Raw genomic sequence first — 8,848 nt, 5'->3', positions numbered from 1 at the left:
AACATATCACCAAGCAGGTATGAGGTTGGCATAGTGATATCATGGGCGAGGAAGTAGTGTCAGATCTTTCATGAGGCCATTAGGAGGGCATATGTCATCTTTTCAAGCTCGGCATAGTGTGTCCTGGCCCTTGACAGGGCCTCCAATATGTAGTATAGGGCTCACTATACAGATCGACTTCTGCTGTCCCTCTCCTGTATCAGCACAACATTTATGACGAAGGCTGAGGCGGATAAGTATAGAAGGAGCCCTTCACTGGGAAGGGGTATCGTGAGCCTCTTGAGGTAAGAAAGGTGGGCTTTGTGGGCCTCGAAGGTAGCTTGGCACTCCAGGGTCCACCTGAATGGCTGGGAGCCCCTTAGCATTTTAAAAAATGGAAGGTTGTGCTCAGCAGATTTGAGCGAGGAAATGGCTAAGGGTTGCAAGGCACCCGGCTAGGTCTGGACTTCGTTTGCGTTAGCAGGGGTGACATTTCCATTATGGCACAGATCTTGCCAGGGTTGGCCTAGATGCCCCTCTGGGAGACGAGGTATCCCAGTAGTCTACTAGCCTTTGCACTAAACACACACTTCTCAGGATTGAGCTGCACGCTTGCAACCCAATGGCTGTCAAATGTTTCTTGGAGGTCAGCGACGTTGTTGGCCTCAAGCTTTCTTTTTATGATAGTGTCTTCAACGTAGGCCTCGACGTTACAGCCTAATTGTTGCTCCAGAATCTTACGTACCAAGAAGCAGACGGTAGCTTCGGTATTTTGGAGGCCAAAGGGCATTAGAACGTAGCTGTATACCGCGAAAGGGGTGATGAAGCTAGTTTTGCACTCATTCTCCATAGACATTCACACCTAGTGGTATCCGAAGTATGCGTCCATAAGTAAATCGCATCTGGCTGTATAATCTACCAATTGGTCGATGCGAGGAAGGGGGTACGGATCTTGGAGGCAGATTTTGTTAAGTGAGGTGAAATCAATGCACATGCACCATTTCCCGTTGTGTTTCTTGACCAGGATGAGGTTTGAGAGCCACTCTAAATGTATAACCTCTCGGATCATGCTAGCCTTTAGTAGCTTTTGGAACTCCTCCTTTGCAGCTTCCACCCGCTCGGGGGAGAGTTTACGGAGCCCTCAGCGCACCGACCTAGCCTTTGGGTCACCTCAGAGGGCATGCTTGATGATGCAGCAGTTGACCCCAAGGAGGTCCTGTTGGGACCATGCAATGACATCTAGGTTTCCCCGTAGGGTGGTTAGGAGATGGGCTTCCTACTCTGGACTGAGGTTTGCTCCGATTGGAAGGTTCCATCATGTTGGTCCAAACATGCTGAAATGGATTTCACTTCCCCCTCCAGTAGTGGCTTTGGTGGGCCACGGTGTCACGGGTAAGGCGAAGGGGGGCCTTCGAAGCTTTCTAGGGCCACATTATGCATGTGACGTCCATTGAGAGGGGCAGGGTGCCCATACTCAATGCGTATTTCCATTTCCTGGTCATTGTGGATGGAGATTAGTCCCGAGGGTCCAGGCACCTTAAGGTAGAGGTAGTTGTGATGAGCAACTACTATGAATTTGTTTAGAGTCCCCTAGCCTAGGATGGCATTTCCATGACGTCGAAGGTGATAACTTCGACTCGCACAGTGGGGTCTTCACCGAAGAAAACTGGGAGCTCTATTTTGCCTAAGGCATCAAGCGGGGCCCTGTTGAATCCTTGCATTGGCCTATGGGCCGGGGAAAGCTGGCTCTGTGGGATACATAGTGGTCGAAGGCGTGTACAAAGAGGAGGTCCGCCAAACTTCGACAATGTTAGCTAACATGACCAAGGCATTGGAGTGGGGAACTTCACCCTGTCAGAGTCATCAGAGGTGAATGTTATGGGGGTGTTGGACTATCTAGGAGCCTGGCGATGGATGCTGGTTGCCATGATGTGGTTCATCCCCCGTGCGTAGTCTCGTCGCTATCATTTAGAGGAGCCACCAGAGCTTCCTCCCCCAATTATGAAGAGCACCACCTGCCTGGCTCCGCCTCCTTCGAAAATGTACTGATCCGTGGGTGGCGGAGGTGGAGTCGACAGAGCTAGCTGGGAAGGGTTCTGCAAGACTAGGTGATCAACCTAGTGAGCCGCTCCTAGTCTTTGGCGTTCGAGCCGCTCACCGTCGTCCCTCTCGGCCATTGGGTAAGCTGCCGGCCTCCCGAGATACTTCTCTCGAAAGGTTGTGAGTGTTCGGCAGTCTTTGGTGCTATGTCTATGTTCGGCCTTGTGCAAGGTGCACCAGTGCCCTTCCTCAGGGTATCGACCCGGGGTGCGGTCTCGCGGTGGGAAGGCTCCAGGGCACCCTAGGCTATAGCCCCTAGGATGGGGCAGGTACGGAGCCCCCCCAGTCCGGGTTGATGTTGAGGATTCCACGACGTTATTGCAGCCATCCCTTATGGCCTCCGATGCCGTTATTCTCTTTGGAGCCCCTTTTTGGTGGTAAGGGAAGAGCATGAGAGGATCTTGCTTGCGAGGTGGACTTTTTGGGCTCGACGCTAGAGGTTGTGGTGGCTTGCCCGAGCCCCCAGCAAAGCCGCTCCTCTTCCGCACATGCATACTCCTCGAACTTGCACATGAGGGCCTCTACGGACTGCACCGAGCGCTAGTTTAGCCGATCATAGAGAGGGCCATCGGCCAGACCCTAAGTTGCTGCGTCGATGATCGATGAGTCCAAGATGCCCTTAATCATGGACTTGGTTCGGGAAAACCTCCAAAAATAATCATGGAGGGTCTCACCTAGTTGTTGTTTAATGTTGAATAAGCTTCCAAAGGTCACAGACTCGATGAAGGTGCTCTGGAAGTTGTTGCAGAACAGGTCTTGTAGCTGGGCCCAAGCGAAAATAGTCCCGAGCTTCTGTGTCCAGAACTATCGAAGGGCTACCCCTTCCAAAGCATGGGGGAAGCACTTGGCCATGGTGGCTTGTTCGCCTCCGTTGGCTTCTAGAGCGAAGGTGTACGAGTGGACAAACTTGTCCAGGTCTGAGTCTCCCCTAAACTTAGGCATCTTTAGGCTCCAAAAGCCCTCCGGGAAGGGTGCAGCATGTAGGTTGTCCTGTAGGGGTGAGTCGTGATCTTGCTCCGGAAACTATGCACTGACTGCAGGAGGTGCTTGGTGGCGATGGGCTATTGAGATGAAGCCCTCTCCAGTCCTCAGAGCCAGGGTTGGGATGCCGCTAGCCATTAAAGGAGCGGCGATGGTCCCTCAGGTAGGTTGCCGCACTACCCACAGGGTCACCTACAGCTCCTGTAGCTGAGTCTAGAGGGCAACAACACGTGACTGCTGCTTGGCTAAGGCGGTGTTCATGGTGGTTGTTGGCTATAGTCCCCACGGCCAGTAGCCTATTGCTACAAGAATATGTCTTGCGCGAACAAGTGCGGTGAGAGTACACTCATAGGAGTGTGCTCAAGCTTGGAGAAGAAGTGGAGAGGGAGGAACACCAGATATAGCACCAGCACTGTGTGAAAATGTCCAAGTATATCCCTACATTGATGGTGGTATAAATATCACACTGCCTAGAACCGGCTGGATCACATAATATGGGTCTAGGTGGGATGCACTTGCTCCTAATCAGAAGATATTCTCTATTACAGAGATAGAACATCGCAAGTGGTTAGGACGTGGTGCACAACCGGTCGCTTATCGCGACGCTGTACTGCTAAGATGTCAGGATAGCCACCACTTGCGCTGGGGACATCAGGATGGCCTTCACTTGCGTTCCATTAAATCTAGGTTAGTTCCTTGTAGGTGGAGGACGGCTGGTGGGCTCTTCTGGTTGATCTTTCTCCTAGGTCAGATGGCTCTCTCTGAGGACATTGAAAACCCTGCCCAGACTCCGGAAGGTAAGGGCTCCAGAGACCAGGGCTCCAGAAGGCTATGGCATCGGAGGCTGGGGCTCTAGAAGGCCAGGGCTCCGAAGGGTCTCGAAACTTGGTGATCTATATGGCCTCCAGGGACCTGTTTTGTCTGCAAGCACGGTCCGCTGGGGCCAAGAACGACGGAGTCCTAAATGATGACCCTGACCAATAGTACACTGTAATTTGATGTATGCATTGTATGCGAAGGTTAGCTGCTGCCGTGTAATCTATTCAAATATTGATTGCATTGCATCGCTTTCCTTCCTGGAGCAACAGGAGCAGGGAAACCTAACACAACAGATCCAAGTCCTTGAAAAGTTTACTATTTGATCTCGTCTGAAAATTACAGTTTTTCACCAAGAGATTTGAGGCCAGGCGTTCTCTACACAGAACTCAAAGTGTCCTTTACAAATTATGATCCTAGAGGCTAGTATGCTTAATCTAAGAAGAAAGTATAGGGCCAAATTCAACGCATGTGCCAGAGAATCAAGTGTTAGGCTGTTAGCAACATCTATCTGAATACAGTATGGGGTCATATGGTTGCATAGAGCATAACATTAAATACTAAATGGATGGTTATCATTTGCCCATCACATCTTATATAATGTTAGAGATGTGATGGCAACTAAATTGAAAAGAACGCATAGATCATATTTAGAATACATCTCTGATTAAAGATTTGTTTTCAGAGCTCTGAACAAAGATTCGGAGACTAACACATGCTGTATATCCAGCAAAATTTACAAAAATAACAGTGATCAGGTCTACTTCTGTTTGCACAGGAAGGCATATCATATCATTGTCTAGTTACATTATTAAACGCAAATGCAGGCTCCTCCAATTGTTCCCAATTCTGCAGGTAACATGCAACTGAGTACCAGCCTCGCGTAGAAACAACTGCAAGTAACATCTGCCAATGGTTGCAGAACATGCAACTAAGGACCAAACTCTTTTACAAACAGCACAGATAGAAGGAAAATGAATCATCTAGGAGTGACTATAATAAATGTGTTTGTGATTCATTCACTTTAGATAAAATAATGCCACCATCAACTACTCATCCTACATGTACGAGTGTAGAGAACTAAGAGAACTGGAAGTTATATGAACCATAGCCATTCAAAGAAATTTCCTACCCTAAGTTATATGAACCATAGCCATTCCAAGAAATTTCCTACCCTTCACAAGAACTAGTAGTTATCTAACTAGCAAAATATGGGACAATGCACAATAGATAGCATTTCTTAGACCAAAATAATAATCACAGAATTATAACAACTGACAAAGATGCACATCTCAACAAAATGTCAGACTTCGAAAGAAGTTATATAATTCAGTTTCTTCACGTATCTGATATTGAGATCCTAACTGACAATAATAGACCATAGACTACAAAACAGTCATGTTTTGCAGTAGTAATAGGGAAAGCCTTTAGATTTGAGCCATCAGCAACTTCTTCTCTATGGTCTTCAACTAATCCTCTACAAGAAGTGGTTCAGTGACGTGGGAGATCGTGGGTTGTCTAGTCCTCATAAATTCTCTCAACTTGGACTGGTTGTGGTGGTGACTGGGGTTGAGTCTGTGACCCTTGCTGCATGTTGGTCAATATCTGTGCAATCCCTTGAAGAATCTGAGTTTGCATTAGTGTTGACCATCTAACGGGAGCAGGAGATAGATTAGAGGGAAAGCATAAGATTCTAAAGAAGATTTATGTTGGAGAATTGATTTTTTTTTAATAACTCTTCTTATGAATTAATTAACTCCATTCCATAGATGTGGATATAGACAAGGTACTTAAGGGTGGTTCTGCAACTCACATCTGACACTCACAAATAATAAGATCCATAAAAACCAATAACTACAAAATGACCTAAACGACACTACTGATCAATATCCTTTAATGGGATTGCTAGTTCCCTATCTAGGACACATGGTGGGGTTGATGGTTCTCCTTCTGATTCACTATTTTGGTAGTTTGAACAAGAATCTGAAAGAGGCTCTGAGCGCGATCTCTTGGTTAGAGGTGAGCGTGGTATATGGGTATCACCACCATGTAGGCAGCATCGAAGGCACATGTTCTCTAATTCAGCATCTTCCCAACATTGACGAGCGGCCTTTAGCTCCAGCATAGTGTTCTCATAGTTGGTCCAAGGCGATGGTGAGCTGAACTTGCAGCTGGAGTGTGTCGCTTACTTCATCACAGTAGCATCTTACTCCTATCTCCGGGTTAGCAGGGTGACAAATGGGAATGTAGTGGTACAATGAGTCCTTAATGTTTGTTCGATAGTCCAGGCACATACGGTAGAGAGCTTGATGTGCGGTGTACTGTATTCCTTCTTCAAAGCTAGCTCTTCTTGTATTGGTTGAGTAGGAGTGAGCCACTCTAAAGTTTCCTTTGTGTGTGTAGCTTCCATAGATGAAGATGGTGATAATCCATTCCGTTTCACTTGCTTATCTCCTTCCCTCTTACATATTCGAGAGTACGGGCCAAAGTATCCTTGGAAATATCCCATGGCACAATCCGTTGGAGTGGCACACTTCATTGAGATCTGAAGCCATATATAGGTTTAAGCATAGGGAGGAATAAATAAACCATCAAATAGAGGGAGATGAGAAATCTTTGAACATATTTTTTAGGATTTCAAATTTTATCTTTTAGGGTTGCCCATTCTATATAGGTTGTGTTCTAGGTTGATATGGTTATGACTACCACCTCTGTCAAAACCGGTTCGAGAAACTAACCAATCTCATCTATGTGCAGAGCCAAAAATCAATCCCAGTGCATAATGACTTCATATATGATAATCACTACAATAACCAACTTGATCATATTTAATCATCTATAGAAGTGACCTTCGAGAACCAAGATCCAAATAAAACTCAAGATTCCAACCACCATGATTTAACCAACTTTCCAGCACATCAACCATAGTTCCCACCACCAAGGTTGAACAAACCAACACTTCAATCACAGTTCCTAACACCGTGATTGACCAAACCAACCAAACAATCAAGTTCTAATCATGTGAGGGTTTCTCCATCACTCTTGACCATGAGCATGGCTGAATATCGAATTTTACACTCTGAATAGGATGCACATTTTACCCACAAGTTATGATTACATGTTTTGCCCATGCCTGCAGATGGACCAGAGCAAGAACGGGTGGGCTACTGGGGTGATGGGTTTGGCCCTTCATAAGTTTTCTCCTTTTTCATTTCTGTTTTCCTTTTTCTATTTCTAGTATTTCTCATATTTATGTATACACATATATGTATGCCAAACATTTAAACATGTGCAATTAATATTATAAACTTGTTATATACACATATATATGTGCATATACATACTATTTAGGTTTTATCCCTTCTGTTATTTTGTTTTCATTGTATTAAATAATTTTTTAAATGATTATGAAATTATTCTGTTACAACGCAACTTCATCGTCTTTCAGCGAGACGCCCAGGGTACAATGACTACAACCAGCTGCATGGACAAGGTGAATGGCTTAGAGGCATCACTCGCCAAGATCAAACTCACGATTTCAGCCTTGAGCAAGGAGTCAAAGCTGCCAGTAGCGGCAACGAGATGAACAACGATGATAACCGCATGAAGCATTGCACGGCTGCTACCCAGGACAAGCGTTGGCACTGTGAACAAGATTAGGCTGCATTTCATGACCTTGCTATTCGTGAGGCATGCAAGATGATTGCTTCCATCCTTAGCAATGTAGGTGGCTCCTCCAACAACATTGACTCCCTCACCAACACTGCCTTCTTGGTGCGGTGTTGTAGGTAGTGGCGTCACTACTCCTCTTCCTTGAGATTCTGACAACTAGTTAGTCCCTAGTTACTGCAAGCTGTCGTTTCCAAAATACGGCGACAAGGAATATACCCTCCCGTTGCTTAACCGTTGTTTGGTACACATCCTACCACATGACTGGGACACCTAATAGTGGTACATGCAGTTTGAGAAATCAAGTTGAAATATGTCTTGATTTATATGTGATGAATGATTGATAAGATTGTGGATTTGGTTTGCTGATTATTGGATTGCAGAAGCATGTATATGTATTGCAATTATGATCATGACTAACCAAAGTTGTAGAGGAAATAGAGTTGGTGTTTTTGTCTTTGAGTCCAGGAAAATTGTCCATGCTGGATGATCTAGCGCTGGAAATTTTTTACACGCCAGATGATCTGGTGGCTAGGAAGACAACATGTTAGAGTGTCTCAACTCAGTATGGAGTTGGTGTTTCTTGTGCTAACCCATTAACTAGTGGATTTGCTTTGTCTTCCTTGATCTCTATCACAAAGGAACAGGTGGATGTGGTTGATGATAAGGATCTTGCACTGATTGTGAAGAAGTTCACCCTCTTCTACAACAACCGCCGAGACCAAAGAAGGGTGTGGTCCAGTCACTTCAAGGCAGACTACCCCAAGCTCAAGAAGAGGGAAGACCGCAGGCATGACCACGATAAGCCCAGGAATCCCAAGAAGCCATTCTTCAAGAACCATGACAAGATGGTCAAGAAGGCAGCCAAAGCGGCATCAATGGTGTTTGTTTCGGTGTTCAGTGATGTCGATACCTCCTTAAACTTAGAGGAAGAGGTGCAGCCCATGACGAACAAGAAGAAGGCCAAGGATTTCACCGATCTGTGCTTCATGACAATGACAACAACAGTGGCCCCAAGCTCGATCCCTCTGAGGTATTGCGTTCCTATGACTAGGTTTTTGCTTAGATCGATACCTTGAATGATGCTCTTGTTAGCTAGGATATGTGTTACTTCAGAAAGATGTGTGAGTTAAAGGAGCTTAGGTCTAAGTGTGAGTCTGTGTCTACTAAACTTGCATTGCTTAGTTCTAGGCCTGATGATGAGGAGTGTGAGAGTTGTTTGGTGGTCATAGCTGAACTTGCTAATCTTCAGACTTTGCATGCTCAAGTTGCCAGTTGACTTGAGACTACTGAGAAGAAGCTC

The sequence above is a fragment of the Phragmites australis genome, chromosome 14 (assembly GCF_958298935.1).
Source record: "Phragmites australis chromosome 14, lpPhrAust1.1, whole genome shotgun sequence".
In the NCBI taxonomy this organism is placed as follows: Eukaryota; Viridiplantae; Streptophyta; class Magnoliopsida; order Poales; family Poaceae; genus Phragmites; species Phragmites australis.
This window is presented reverse-complemented; position numbering follows the sequence as displayed.